This window comes from Hetaerina americana, unplaced genomic scaffold (genome assembly GCF_022747635.1).
Source record: "Hetaerina americana unplaced genomic scaffold, ioHetAmer1.1.p SCAF_16, whole genome shotgun sequence".
NCBI lineage: Eukaryota > Metazoa > Arthropoda > Insecta > Odonata > Calopterygidae > Hetaerina > Hetaerina americana.
The window spans coordinates 12,786,089-12,801,719 of NW_027286719.1; the positions used below are offsets into that span (position 1 = coordinate 12,786,089).

General features: G+C 42.2%; 1 protein-coding gene across 3 annotated transcripts in view; it reads left to right on the plus strand.

Moving 5' to 3' along the window:
• LOC139687020 (neuropeptide SIFamide receptor-like) overlaps window positions 1-15,631 on the plus strand; it is a 465,437-nt gene that overhangs the window by 389,159 nt on the left and 60,647 nt on the right. Inside the window, exon 1 of one of the 3 annotated variants that reach the window (XM_071584116.1) lies at window positions 5,049-5,114. The exons of the other annotated variants lie outside the window; for them this stretch is intronic. The gene's annotated coding sequence lies outside the window, so the exon portion shown is untranslated. Of the gene's footprint in view, window positions 1-5,048; window positions 5,115-15,631 lie in introns of those variants that run through there. 3 annotated transcript variants of the gene reach the window in all.

Genomic DNA, 15,631 nt, shown 5'->3' on the forward strand with positions numbered 1-15,631 from the left:
TTGAACCTTCTCAATTTCCCGAATGAGACCTTTTTCACTCGGGTCCCACACGCTGCATGCGTATTCTAAATGAGGCCTTACAAGAGCGTGGTAACAACGTTCCTTGACCTTCGAGTCACTTTTGCCGACAATGCGTCCAATGAATCCCAATTTTTTATTTGCTTGACCGCAGACTTTACGTATGTGAGTCCCCCAAGTTAAGTCTTTAGTGAATGTGACACATAGGTATTTTACCGTATCAACTACTGCTAGGTCACCTCCAGCTAATTTGTAAGCAAATCCCGTTGATCTTTTAAAGAAATTTACCACTGAACATTTATTATAATTTAGAGTCAATCCCCAGTTAGAACACCATTTAGTAATGCAATCTAAATCCTGCGCTAGAATAAAACGATCCTCATCCCCAGATATCTCCCGATAGATCACCGTGTCATCCGCAAACATCCTAATGTTACTTTTCACTTCGCGGTTCAAATCGTTAACAAAAATCAAGAAAAGTAACGGCCCGATCACACTTCCCTGAGGTACCCCCGACGTGACTCGAACGCTGTCGGAACTAGCGCCATCAAGGACTACCCTCTGTTCCCGCTCTGAAAGAAAATCTTTAACCCAACTTATGGCGCCCTTGTTTATACCCGCGACCTTTAATTTATGAATGAGTTTACCATGTGGGACCTTATCAAATGCCTTTTGAAAATCTAAGAAGATGGCATCCACTTGCCTACCTCTCTCACCAGCTACAAGTAAATCATGTGTAAATAATCCTAATTGGGTTTCGCAGGAGCGGGTTTTCCTGAATCCGTGTTGATTGTCACTTAAAAAGTTAATATTGTCAAGGTGTCTCATTATTGAACTGACAATTATGTGCTCTAAGATTTTACAACAGATAGAAGTGAGAGATATAGGTCTGTAATTACTGGGATCCTCCCTGTCACCCCTTTTAAAAATAGGCGTTATTTGCGCGGTTTTCCAAATCTTAGGTACTTTGCACTCTGTGAAGGATTTGTTAAATATAAATTCAAGGTACGGGGCAATGTTTGGAGCTAAATGTTTTATCACCCTAGCTGGTATATTTTCGGGACCCGGGGATTTGTTGGGTTTAATCTCATTAAGCAATTTTAGAATTCCTTGTTGGTCCACTGTTATTTTTTCCATGAGTGGAGTATGTATTGTTTCTTGGAGATATGCGGTGGCAACATCATTCGAGAAAACGCTTTGGAAGAATGAATTTAAGATGTTAGCTTTAACCTCGCTGTCTGTATGAATTACATTGCTACAATCCCTTAAGCAAGCCACGGTTTGTTTACTCCCATTTACTTCCCTAACATATGACCAGAAAGCTTTGGGGTCAGTGTCCAAGTGCTCGCAAAGTACTTTGCGTTTAAAGTCCAGTAAAGCGCTACGTAATTGTGTTTTGGTTTCAATTTTGGAGGATCTATATGTGTCCCATAATTGTGTATTCTCAGGAGATGATGTGTTCACGCCTGCCCTCTTTACCCTAGAGTGTAGCATTCTCTGCTTTCGAAGGGCTTTTCTAACGTCTTTATTGTACCACCTGGGGTCGCGATTTGCTTTAACGTATTTTATAGGTATGAAATCTACGATTCCTTTTTGCATGATATTGACAAATTCTGTCCAAGTTTCTTCCACGTTGACATGACTTAAGCGGGTTTTGAACTCGGGTAGTGAAGAGTTTAATTGATTGGCAAAAGATTCAAAGTCTGCTTTATGGTAATTATAAATTTTTCTTTTTGGTTTAACTATCTTTTTTATTGCTATGTCCAAATGGACATTAATTGCTCTATGGTCACTCAAGCCCTCATCAGTTGATACACTAATAATACGTTCCGGCGTGTTTGTAAGAAATAGATCCAATATGTTCTTTCCACGGGTGGGCATGCGTACTGCTTGATGGAGGGAGTTTCTTTGAACCAATTTTATCATGGAATTGCAAGATTCGCGATCGCGGGTCCCAGATTTAACGATATTGCTGTCCCAATCTATACCAGGGAGGTTAAAGTCGCCACCAATTATGTTTATGCTGTTATTATATTTACGTGTAAACTTGTGAATTTGATCGTTGAGGGTGTGAAGTGTTTTCAAATCTGAGTCTGGAGGTCTGTAGAAAGAGCATAAATTTATGTTGGGTTGATTGGTCCGTAGTAAGGTGCACCAAACACTTTCTATGTTATTATTTTCAAATGAAACTTGCCTGCTTTCAAAATGACTTTTAACTGCCACGAAAACCCCTCCTCCGGGTCTTGTATCTCTATCGTGTCGGTAAACTTTGAAATCTATTGGGAAAATTTCTTGGTCATTAATATCATTGCACAGCCAACTCTCTGTGCCTAATACTATATCAGCGGAATGAGTTTGGATTATGTATTCTAAATCCGCTGATTTATTTTTGAGGCTTCTGCAATTTATAACAAGTATAGTTAAATTATTTTGATGTTGAATAACGTCCTTATTTTTGCCTGACTGTAATTTAGGACGCCTTTGTGGGGAAGTGCGTGCCACATGTCTCTCTAAATCAATGCCAGTGTTGTCGGTGACTTTTATATTTTTATAAGTAATATTATACGCGCTATCCCCAGATGTTACTGACCCACTAAGTGACCTGCCCTCTACCCTAAAAAAGGCCTACAGTGGTCGAGTATCCTATCCGCTACCTTACTCGCCGCTTCCGCCGTGTAATGGACCCCAGAACGGTTAAGGGGAGTCCTGCAAGATCGGAGGGTTGGCCTCAGGTCGACGAAGGAGGCTCCTATGTCCGAGCAGAATCTCGATAGTCTCTGGTTTATGCCTTCCACTCGGCTCCAAACCAGAGACCCGCGATCCTCCCTCGGAACGATGCTGCAGACCGTTAGTCCCAGCCGAACCCCCTCGACGCGCTTCACCTCGGAGCTCAGTTCCCTAAGGGAACGGAGGACCTCCTCGGATCCACGGTCCGTGACGTCGTTGGTGCCCACATGGGCCACGACCTGCAGCCTAGAGCACTTCGTGCCTTTGAGCGCCGCCTCGATCGCCTTCGTCACCTGAGGGACTCCTCCGCCTGGTATACACCAGGCGGTCACCCGTTGATCGGCGCCTACGCGGCGCGCCCTTTCCCTCAATGGGACCATTACACGACGGACATTCGAGCTACCTATTACTACAATTCCCTCCCTTCCCGTTCCCTGACGTCTTACCCTAGGCAGTGCCCTCGGAGTAGGGGTAGGGGCTGCAGGTACGGTGGTGCTGTCATCCGACAACACCTGGTACCTGTTGGAGACGGGGATGGTATCTGCCTCCGCAGAGGCCAATCCACGCCGCAGCGTTACCTTCCCCTTGCCCCGAGAGACAACCCTCCAATCGTCTGACCTACGGACGTGAGACACTCCCTCGTTGGGAGATGGGACACGGGGTAGGTCTCTAATCGCCCAGCCACGTGTAGCATTCGGACGAATCCGTGCACCCATATGGGCGTGGTGGGTTTTCGTATTCCCACCCCGAGCACCATCTCTCCTGAGGGGAGTCCTCCGGCCAGCGATCTCCGATCGAAGCTCCCGCACCATTCTCTCCAGCATGACAATACGGGCCCTTAAAGCCGCGCATTCGCCAGTGCCTTCGAGCATGGCAACAGGGGACCTAGGTGAAGCCATCCTAATTAAACTACTGAGTTCCCAACAAAAGCTAACCTGTATACACTATGCTAAAATTTCTAAGAGGGGTTAGGTAAATTTAGCTCAATCAATAAGTTACGCTTTGGAAGTAAGTAAAGAAAGGAAAGAAAAAAGATGGTAAAGAAAATAAAACACTCACCGATAACCAATTAGATTCGACGGACAAAAACCACCGCAAGCCACTAAGAGTACCCACTAGGAATACCACCAAACTATTAAAAACTAATAACAAACAGCACAAAAACTAAATAAACTAACTATTTCACAAAATTAAAGCTAACACTAAACTACACTTCACTAGGGAAGAACAAACACAGAAGTAACAGTAGGCACGCAGGTAGTCTCAGGTAGGGTCGAACCGGTTCTAGGGAGCGAGCTCGAGCACGTCTGTTCTCGGCAGAAGCCAGGCAGAGAAAGGAAAATTATGTATCCCAATGCTCATGAATTTCGTTTAATCTTTTTATCTACCACTATTTTATTCCCACGCGTATTTCCTTGCCTTCGAACGGATCTAAAGGATCGTCTTATTTCTAAATGCATAAGCACGCCTATTTAAAGTCAATTTAATTGTTTTTTTGCTTCAAGATCATCTTTAAGGCAGGCTTGGTCTACATACTCTATTATTAACGAGGATTGTCTGAAATGTTTCCAACCTCAGCATGAAAACGTCAGCTCTCTTCTACAAAAGTGGTGAAATATGTTTGCACATGCTTTGAAAGCCACCCACCAAAATTTCAGCCATGTTGAAGACCTATTTTTTGTTTGGCAATCGTTTGAGTGAGTCGTTGCAAGGGTGTTTTGTGAAAATGGAAAAAATGAACATGGAGCTGTCCTTCAATATTTGTTTTTGAAAGGTAATGCGCCGACGCAAATCAAAGGCAAGTTCGACGTTGTGTGCGGGAACTCTGCAACAGAATTGCCCGGCCGCTAAATTTAAACGTGGCGAAGAAAAATTGAAAACAAATTTGGAGAAAAATTGTCTCTTTTATTTGTCTAACTGGAAACTTTTCAGACTTACTTCGAGCTAATTTTTATATGCTTAAGATCCAGCTATGACTATTGATCATATGAAACTCTAGTTCTCAGGCGATGGTTACTACTAGGAGACCATGGCTTCTTTTACGCTTGAATAGCACTGGGGAACTGGTTTCAAAGACCTTCTTCATGTAATAGGGTTTTGTCAGGTATAATTCTTAATAGAAAGGGAAGAAAGAATTCATGCCTTTATTTTAAGGACCCCCTGTAATTCTTACTCATCCAACTGAATACATTATATTTTTGAAAAATAAACAATGGGATATATCCTTGCTTTGATTTAATCAATAGGATGGAGACTTGGGTATAAATTACTGCTTCTCTTTTTGTGTTGCAGCTACTTCACGAGTAAGGTCCTTCTGGAATTACATGGTGAAAAGCTGCATACTGAAGGGCTTTCTATTCACAATCAAGGTATTTTAAAGTTGCATAGAGACTATAGACAATTCGCATTTCCAGACAATTCCATTTTCGCGCGATATGAAAAGTATTTAAACTAGTTATTAGCTTGACCTCCAATCTTTAAAGCGTTTCATAAGCATTTCTCTTATCTCATAAAACGAGCACAGGTATAGAAAGTATGCAGAATTGAGAAAGGATCAACAGTAGTGTACGGTGGTACGTACATTCCTTCACGTTAGGTTAGGCTTAGAAATTTAGGTAATTAGGTAGTTTATCCAACCAAAACCTAGATTTATCGGAGGAACTTCATTACTTGCAATTGAGTTCCGACCTAATTATTATATCACTTTTAGGCAAGAAATACCCGTTTTAAAGTGAAATAGTAAGCACGTTTTGATGGTCTTCTGCACTTTTAGCGTAGAGACCGCTTGTCCTTGGCAGAATCATCCCCTAAGAAATAATGGATACTGGAAGTGTGGAGCAGGACAGGATTGGTACTGAGCTGAATCTTACGAATTGCAATAAGCTATATTGATAAATTATATAGGAAACTATTCATTTTTAAATCATATACGTCTGTTCAAAAGGTATCGCGAATTTTTAATTTCCGCGGGTTACGTATATTTGAATTTCGGTTTTTTGTGGCATTATGTTGTTTCTCACTTATGCCGAAAATTTCAACCATTTTGAATGTTCAGTTAATTGTTTTATTTATTTATATATTTATTTATTTATTTTAAGACATTATTCGCATACAGCAGAAGCGACCATTTACAGTGAAAAAATATAACAAACAAGAAAGAGGACAAAATACAATAACAGCATAACAATACACAACGCGGAACGAGCATGGACAGGGGAAACATTTAATTTGTTGAAAGGTGGGATGAAGCTTGGGTGGTGAAATGGTTGCATAGTAAATTAAAAAGATTGACAGTGTGAGGGAGTGAATTTAGAAGGGAAGAGAGGCGAAATAATGAAATTGAGCGCTTGTGGAGAGATATTCTAGGAATAGGCAGATGGAGTAGGGAGTGGGTGCGGGTGGATCGAGTTGGTATCCTGAAGTTGAAGAAGGGAGCAGTTCAGCCCAATGAATAGTCGAGTTTAGGGGGTTGTGGAGGAGTTTTAAATCAGCTTTAAGTCTGCGGTTTTGGGGACTAGAAATGGATGAAGAAGACAGAATAGCATTTGATTACATATTGCGGAAATGTGGGATTCGGTGTTTGATTATTTTGGCAAAGAAGTGAGAGATGCAATAGAGGGATTTTAGAAAACCCCGCTCCTGCGAGACCCAATTAGGATTATTTACACATGATTTACTTTTATCGGGTGAGAGAGGTAGGCAAGTGGATGCCATCTTCTTAGATTTTCAAAAGGCATTTGATAAGGTCCCACACGGTAAACTCATTCATAAATTAAAGGTCGCGGGTATAAACAAGGGCGCCATAAGTTGGGTTAAAGATTTTCTTTCAGAGCGGGAACAGAGGGTAGTCCTTGATGGCGCTAGTTCCGACAGCGTTCGAGTCACGTCGGGGGTACCTCAGGGAAGTGTGATCGGGCCGTTGCTTTTCTTGATTTTTGTTAACGATTTGAACCGCGAAGTGAAAAGTAAAATTAGGATGTTCGCGGATGACACGGTGATCTATCGGGAGATATCTGAGGATGAGGATCGTTTTATTCTAGAGCAGGATTTAGATTGCATTACTAAATGGTGTTCTAACTGGGGATTGACTCTAAATTATAATAAATGTTCAGTGGTAAATTTCTTTAAAAGATCAACGGGATTTGCTTACAAATTAGCTGGAGGTGACCTAGCAGTAGTTGATACGGTGAAATACCTAGGAGTCACATTCACAAAAGACTTAACTTGGGGGACTCACATACGTCAAGTCTGCGGTCAAGCATATAAAAAATTGGGATTCATTAGACGCATTGTCGGCAAAAGTGACTCGAAGGTCAAGGAACGTTGTTACCACGCTCTTGTAAGGCCTCATTTAGAATACGCATGCAGCGTGTGGGATCCGAGTGAAAAAGGTCTCATTCAGGAAATTGAGAAGGTTCAACGCCGGGCAGCCCGTTTTGTAAAAAATTCCTACGATAAAACGCAAAGCGTCACCGAAATGCTCATGGATTTGGGGTGGGAATCATTGGCTGAGAGACGATTCAATGCAAGATTGAAATTATTAAATAAATTTAGATCCGCATGTTTCAGCACCGAGGTCTCGCAAATTATTCGTACTCCTACATACATTAGTCGCTTGGATCATGCATATAAAATTCGGGAAATAGATGCCAGAACTAGCCGACTCAAGGACTCCTTCTTCCCACGGACAATACGGGATAGCAACTGCAGGGTTATAGATAGCAAAAATTCCACTTGCCACCCTCAGCGTCTAAAAAATAATTAGTTGTATTTAAATGCATGCTCTTCCACTAACCTTGTGTGTTTTGCTATAGTAGCCCATTCTTTCCGAATGACCTCATTCATGTTCTGTTCATCTGTTTTTAAGTTTCCCTTTCAATCCCTCGTCCCTCTCCGCGGGGGCAAATTCCTGCTACCTGCAACGTTGGGTCGCATTCCCGGCCTTTTAGGGACTCTTTGGGGGTGGAGTGTTTCGTGGTGCATTTTCATGTGGTAGTGATATTTCAATTTCTTGCTTGTTGTGTCCTGGCTTCCGTGTTGTAGGATGTCTTTCGTGCTGCATCATGGGGTGCAGTTTTTTTAGTTGTTTTTCGGTATATGTATTTGCATGAGTATTGGATGAAGGGATTTTTGCATGAGTGTGTGCGCTGCTGTGGGTGTAATTTTCCGTGTTGTTTTTTTTTGCATGTGGTATTTTTCTTTTTTACGGTTGGTGACCTAACACCCCCCGCCACACGCCCTTGCGGCGGCTTGCGGGGTATTATGTAGATGTAGATGTAGATTAGTTGGGGATGAGGCGGGCCAAATTCGGGAGTAATATGATACTATGGAGAGGACAATTGTAGAGAAGTACGAATGAAGTGCTATTGGATCTTTAATTTCTGCGAAGCAGTAAACAAGCTCTATTAGGGAAATTGCTTTATTTTTTACAGTCAGTATGTGGTCGGAGTAATTTAGTTTATGATCAGTTTAAATGCCAAGGTCTTTCATAGTTTCTACTCTATTTAATGGAGTTGAGTTAATTGAGTAGTTGAACATCAGAGTTTTTTTCAGAGCAAGAGTCATTATGTTGCATTTCCCAGGGTTTAAATTATGCTTCCAGGTATCACACCATAGGGAAATTTGATGTAAGGCAAGTTGAAGGTGAATATAGTCATAAGTGTTATTAATTTGCTTGTAAATTTGCAATCATCAGCGTAGAGAAGGGTATGGACCTGGGAGGAAAGGAGTCGGGGAGGAAGATCATTAACGAATAACTTGAAAAGATATGGCCCAAGGACACTGCCCTGGGGAACCTCAGACGTCACAGGAGACCAAGAGGAAGAAGCATCCGAGAGTATCACACGCTGGGTTAAGTGGGTAAGAAAGCTAGAGAGAAGGCTTAGGGACATACCATGAATGCCGAACTGTTGGCCGAGTTTATGAAGGAGGAGTTGATGATGCAGGGCGTTGACAGATGTTTTTCTTGGAGGTGTTTTGGCTTGTCTTCGATTTTTGCTTGTTCCACAAAATGGATCAAAGAATCTGTATCTAATTTTGTGTGAAAAACAAAATTAAGTAAGCGGACGCATTCCGAATGTATACTGTGTTATATGAAGAAGCTACCTTGAACCGAATCAACGTCTATTGGTGATACAAAATGTTCTCAGAGGTCCAAGAAGATGTGAACGACCAACGCCGGACGCCTGATTACGTCAACAACAGACAAAAGTATTGATAATAATAATAATTTGGCCCGCTCGATTAGAATCGGGCAATTTATTGTTTCAATTTCAATTTTTGGGGTGCCTTATTTTTAAACCCTAATACAATTTCGTTAGTTTTTACAAAATAGAAAATATGAGTTGCATGTCATTTCTTTCCGTCGCTCTCCCCGTCCTTATTTTATCTTTTGATGATAAATCTATCCAATATTTTCCTAATCGGTTCCTCGTGTAGATATTTCCCAACTTGTTGGACGTTATGCAAATATCCAAGGATAGCTTCCAGTTCGCGTCTTTCCTTGGCATAAATTGGGCGATAAAGGACTCTGTGTATTGCCGTATCTTCCTCAATCATGCATTCATACGCCCCCTCCTTTTTTCCCTATTTTCTTTAGGTATGATCTAAACACCCCGTGTCCTGTTAAAATTTGCGTAATTTCTTTGTAAGTTTTAAATTTGATCTTCATTCTTTCCTTCACGCTAGGTAAATATTGTCTGGTTGTTTTCCCCTTTTCTTAAGTTTCCCATTCCCGTTCCCATTTTACCAGGAAATACGCTGTTATAACCTTCCTGTTCCTGCTCCATTTCTCAGTTGGAGACCAAGTTACATCTCCTAGAGTAGCCTCTCCCAGCTGCTTCATCCGTGACTTAATTCTTCTTTCCTCTATTGAGAACGTAATCGGCTGTATCCCAGTTATTATTTGTAAAGCTTTATTACAGACCGTATTGTAGCTCCCTGATATTGCAATGAGGCAAGATCTTTGCGCCTCCTCCAGTTTTCTCCGGATTCTGCTGTAATGTATCCTCTCTCCCCACACCTCAAAGCCGTATGCCAATATTGGGATGGTGAAGCCTTGTTATATTATGGTCCCAGCCTTCTTAAGTAGTTTAATATTTTCTTGACCTTGCCTGCCGCGTAATTTGCGTGTTCTTGGAATGTTAGTCTGTCATCGAATGAGATGCCCAGATATCTGAATGTGGAGGATCTTTTGATGTTTTGACCATAGATTTTTATAGTTGGGTTTCGTGACATTTTTCCGTAATACGATGTACTTGGTCTTATTAACAGATATTTTTAGTCTCACTTTCGCGCTCCATGACTCCACTATATGGCAACATTCCTTTGCGATATTTTCTATTTCTCTCATGGAATTTGCAGGCATAGGGATCACAACGTCATCAGCGTAGGTTGTCCATCTGCAGTTTCCAGGAAGGGGTTGATTCAGCAAATCGTTCATGGCGATGTTCCAAAGAAAAGGACCGAGTATGGATCCCTGTGGTACCCCTTTTGTAATGTTCTTTTCGACTCCCGGCTTATTTTGTTGTATTTTAGTTGTTCTCTTCAAGGAATTATTTTTAATAAGTTCTACTATTGGTCCCGGGATTTTATAACTTTTGACCTGGTTTATGCAATGGGGCCACCATAAGGGATCGAATGTTGCTTCGTAATCTATGAATAAGGCCACCTTATAGTTAAATTTATGATTTTTGATTTCTTGCAGCAGTTTCATTGCCGCGGCTGCGGTGGATCCGCCTCTTCGGAATCCAAATAGGTTTTTGTGAAGTAGATTTTCCTCACCAACTGCTTCTTCAATTTTCACTTTGATGATTCTTTCGAAAATTTTCCCCATTTCGGGTAGTAATGTTATGTGTCTGTATGCCATAGGATCAGCGGGGTATTTTTCTTTAGATTTCAAGATGGCGCATAGGACACCCTTTTTCCACGCCGCAGGGAAGTATTTGTTTCTGCAACAGTCCTGTAGCAACCTAGTTAAATGGCTGAAGATAATCGATTCGGCTGCTTTGATCAATTCAGCGTTTATGCCATCAATACCTGGGGCCTTTTTCATTTTCATCTCTTTAATCGTGGTTCTAACTTCCTCAACGGTGATGTCTATCTCCGTACTTTGCAGGCAAGGAAGGTTAGCCTCACTCCTAATTACTTTTTGTTCTTCAGTTTCACTTTCTGCTGTGTCATCCGGTACTAGTGTGTTGATGATGTTGGAAATGGTTTCGTCCAGGAATAGAAGCTCCCCTCTGGCGTTGGTCTTAGCTGATTATATTAGTGGAATTTTAAATTTTTCTCTTACCATTTTATATATTAACCCCTAGGGGTTTCCCTCAGTATTTGGCCTTAAGAATTTCTCCCAGCTTTTTTCCTTGCTTTTTTGCACTTCTTTGTTGATAGTTCTCTTTTGCCTCAAAGTATCATCTTTTGTTGATGGTACGTTCTTCGTGGCTAATGCTTTTCTAGGAAGTTTTCCGTAGGTTTCTACAATTTATCTTAAGCCTATGAAGTTTCTCATTCCACCATACTGTTTCGCTTCGTCGTGTTCTGGTCTGAGGGATCGAGGCTAGAGTGGAACCTTACAGCGCATCCGTGAGTGATCTGACTCGAGCATCAATGCTGTTATTGCTTGGATCTCACGGCAACAACTCACATTTGTACGAGATGTTCTTTGATAATATCTCCATAAATTTGCTCCAGTTTGCTGCACCGATATTAAATTTTCATTGATGACAGATGTCATTTTCTGTAGTCGTGTCAATCTGGTAAGTGACTAATCTGTGATCGCTGATGGATAGTTCGGCATGTACCTCCCATCTGTGCACGTCTCGTATCAATACCGAGTTACCGATGGTTACGTCCGTTGATGAACTAAACGTGTACGGTTGCCCCGGTTCGTTTAATGTATACAGATCATCGGATGCTAATAAGTCCTCCAATGACTTACCTCGGTCATTGTTTCCTTACTGAACCATATTCCGTTCTTTCGTTAGAGTCTATTTCGACTTGGTTCACATTTGGTTCCTGCGTCAATATAATATATAGCCCAAGATCCGCTGCTTTTTTTCTCAATTCATTAGTATTAACCTTTGCCCGTTGAAGATTGATTTGCCCTATTTTTATGATGTGGTTTTTAGTCACCGTAATTGATTAGCTCTACGATTTGTAGCTACAATCTTTTGTCTGCTTTCTTGCAATTCATACATTATGGCGGTTTTTCTAAAGAGTCGCATTTCCTGGAATCATGGTTTCCGGAGCGGTTTGTTCACAAACCTTCTGGTCTGCATAGCACGTTTTGGCTGAGTGCCCGAACTTTTGGCACTCGAAGCACCTCGTTGCTACAGTGAAGTCCTTCACCCTATATGAGCTAAACTCAATGAAAGCTCTTTCTCTATTTAGCAACTTCTTTCTGCTATTGGGGTGAACCTCAATTACCCTGTTTGTTGTTTGTTCCTCTCTTTTCCCAAATTTAAACAATGCTTTCACGTGGCTGCCTGCAGATAGGTCATTTTGGTTCCTCAAAGCTTCCTCAAGATCCTCTGGCGCTACGCTTGATTTTGTCGCATATCATGCCATTCTATGGAGAACCTTAACTGGTTTCCTAATCAGTAGGTTATTATCGGCAAACCCTTTGCAATTCTTCAGTTTCTCTTCGATTTCTTCGTTTTCGGACTCAATTTTTATAGCTTTGTTCTTCGTCCCAGTGATTCCTTTGATACCATGCTTTTTGGGGTTTAATATTTTTTGTACCTTCATCTTCGTGTCGTCACTTGTTTCTTCCTCTGCTCCTTCCCCTATTGTTTCAGTATACGTTTTGTTTGCCTTTTTGCTCCATATTGGAGACGTCTCGCTCTTCTACTCATTCCTTTGAATGGAAGCGATTTCATCAAAAGATGGGCCCACTACAAGTTTCGAACAGGAGTGCTTCAACTCTTCTCTTACTATATGTCTTATTATTTTTACATTTACATCATTGTTTCCAAACCTGGCCTCTAGTTTTCCTAGAGCTCTATTATAACTATTTATTAGTGTCATGAACAAGTACTCCAATTCCTTGATTTAGTCTGTGATTTCGCCTTTTTTTAACGCCGAGATTTTTTTCACTGCCCACAAGACGACGCACGGCGTCACTTGCTGCACTAAACTGACTTAATAAAGAACTGAGGTCTGCCTCTCTATGAAAGGCATCAGTCCCTGCCATTGCTGCGTTTGATTAGCACTGCACTAAGTGATACTCAGTCCCATTTATTTCATAACCAATATCTACAGATGCAAACGCTGGTTGATATGAAAATGGGCATGTTGGATCGTAGTCTTCCGTGGCGTTCAGGATTCGTGGATGTCTCCATTTTTCGGGTTCCCGCCGCGTTGTTAGTCATGCTTGACGACAGTTTCGCCCGGATTCCACCAGTCGTCTTCAGGTCGAAGTGCCGATATCATTTTGGCTGCGCTTATATAGCCCTCGCTCTCTCGCTGCTGCGTTGTGCTTGGCTGGTTGCTGGAACACTCTCTTCCAGGCTTTCGTCAGGTGACAACCGTCTTCCCGGTTGAAATTTCTCGGCGTTTTGGTGATCTCAATTGATTCTCTAATCAGCCGAGGATAGTATCTTCTTTCCTTGGCGATTATCTCGGCTTCGTCAAATTTGATGTCGTGTCCGGGTTCGCTCCAGGCATGCTCGGCGACTGCTGATAGGTTGAATTTCTTATTCTGTGTTGCCCTCTTGTGTTCTTGCAGGCGGGTCTTCATGGACCTGCATGTCTCGCCGATATACGATTTGCCGCAAGAGCAAGGCACGCGGTACACACCTTCGAGAAGACCTTTCGGGATCTTGTCCTTGGGCCTTGGAATTATCTGGCTTATTTTTGTCACGCAGTTAAATCTTGTGACAATGTCTTTCTCCTTCAGGACCCTCGAGATCTTTTCGCTTGTGCCGGCGACGTAGGGGATGATGGCATAGGTTCCTGGCTTTTCAGTTTGGTGTTTCTCCTTGACGAGTGTCTGGTGGCGTTTTTCCACTTTAGCGGTCCTTTTCCGAACCAATTCTTCTTTGCATCCATTCATCTTCAGTGCCGTCATCAAATGTCCCTTTTCCTTGGCAAATGATTCTGCATCCGAAAGTTTGTATGCGCGATGCAGGAGTGTTGCCACCAGTGATGCCTTCTGGGACGGGTGATGATGTGAGTGGGCGTTCAGGTAGCGGTCAGTATGGGTGGCCTTCCTGTATACTCAGTGGCCAATACTCTCGTTGGTTCTCCTCTTCACCATTATGTCCAAAAACGGGATTTGGTTGTCTTTTTCAGTCTCCATAGTGAATTGTATTGCCGGATGCTGAGAGTTGAGGTGCTCCAGGAATCTCTGCAGTTCTTCAGGTTCATGTGGCCAAATTACGAACGTGTCGTTCACGTATCTTAGCCATAACTTGGGTTTCTTATCGTGGGATTCGATCGCCATTTGTTCGAATCTTTCCATATGTCTGCTATCACCGGGGATAGGGGTGAGCCCATTGCCGCTCCTTCGCGTTGTTCGAAGAAACTCCCGTTCCAAAGGAAGTAGGAGTTCCGTAGGCAGTACTCTATGGGTACTTCAATTAGACCTAGGGTTCCAAACGCCGGAAATAACAATCCGATTTGCCCCAATCTTACATACAATAAATGCAATGCTATCAAATGTCTGGCACTTCAGGTATACCCTACGTTCTCTGACTTCAAGATTTATGCCACCAATCGAAGAATATTAAGAAAATCTCACCCAACAAGGATGTTCTGAACATCGCTCACATATTCCAGCTTCACCGTTCCACTCGAATTAGTATCCGAATAGTCTACATCTATGTTACAGATTAATAAAATATTTATATGCAGCACAAATGCTCACACCATTCACATACCAGAGTTTTGCCACACAACTCCAATCGGTATCCGAGAAATAGGGAATTTCTGGTGTGGACCACGTGTTCCGGTTTCAGGATACACGGCACCAAATAAATAAATAATTACACACTGCATTAACATTCACAAAACCATTCACTCCCCCAAGTTGGATGTCTTTCGTGCTGCATCATGGGGTGCAGTTTTTTAGTTGTTTTGCGGTTTATGTGTTTGCATGAGTATTGGATGAAGGGATTTTTGCATGAGTGTATGCGCTGCTGTGGGTGTAATTTTCCGTGTTGTTTTTTTTTGCATGTGGTATTTTTCTTTTTTACGGTTGGTGACCTAACACCCCCCGCCACACGCCCTTGCGGCGGCTTGCGGGGTATTATGTAGATGTAGATGTAGATGAAGTTTCACCACACAGCTCCACCCGGGTATGGAGAAATCGGGCAGTTCCGGCTTAGACAACATGTTCCAGTTTTAGGAGGTATTCAGCCTATCGTTACAAGATGCATGCACAACACATGTATGAACAACACCAACAACGCAAACATATCACCGAGTTCCTTATGACGGTTTCCGATAAAATGCCGGAAACCCGAAATTTTTAATGCACTTTTCACAGCCTGTAGCACACATAGGGTTAAATCAATCAGCTTCTCACACCCCCAGATGGTGCGGAGTACTGTCGGGAAAAAGTCCGAACTTTTCGTCACATTCGCACAAGAACTTTTCCAAATATGATGTTTTAGTAACTTCTCCGCGGGAGGTACGGAGCTCAAGGCATATACTACGTCCGCTCGGCACCGCGACTCCAAACTGACTCCCGACGAAAGTATTGATGAACTGAAAAAATAGTATTGGCCAATCGTCGGATCACCGTTAAAGAAGTTGCTGAGGACCTAAACCTATCGATTGGCTCGATTTTTACCAATGATTTTGGTATAACACGGGTCGCCGCGAAATTCGTGCCAAAATTGCTCAATTTCGACCAAAAGCAACAACGCATTAACATTGCCAATGA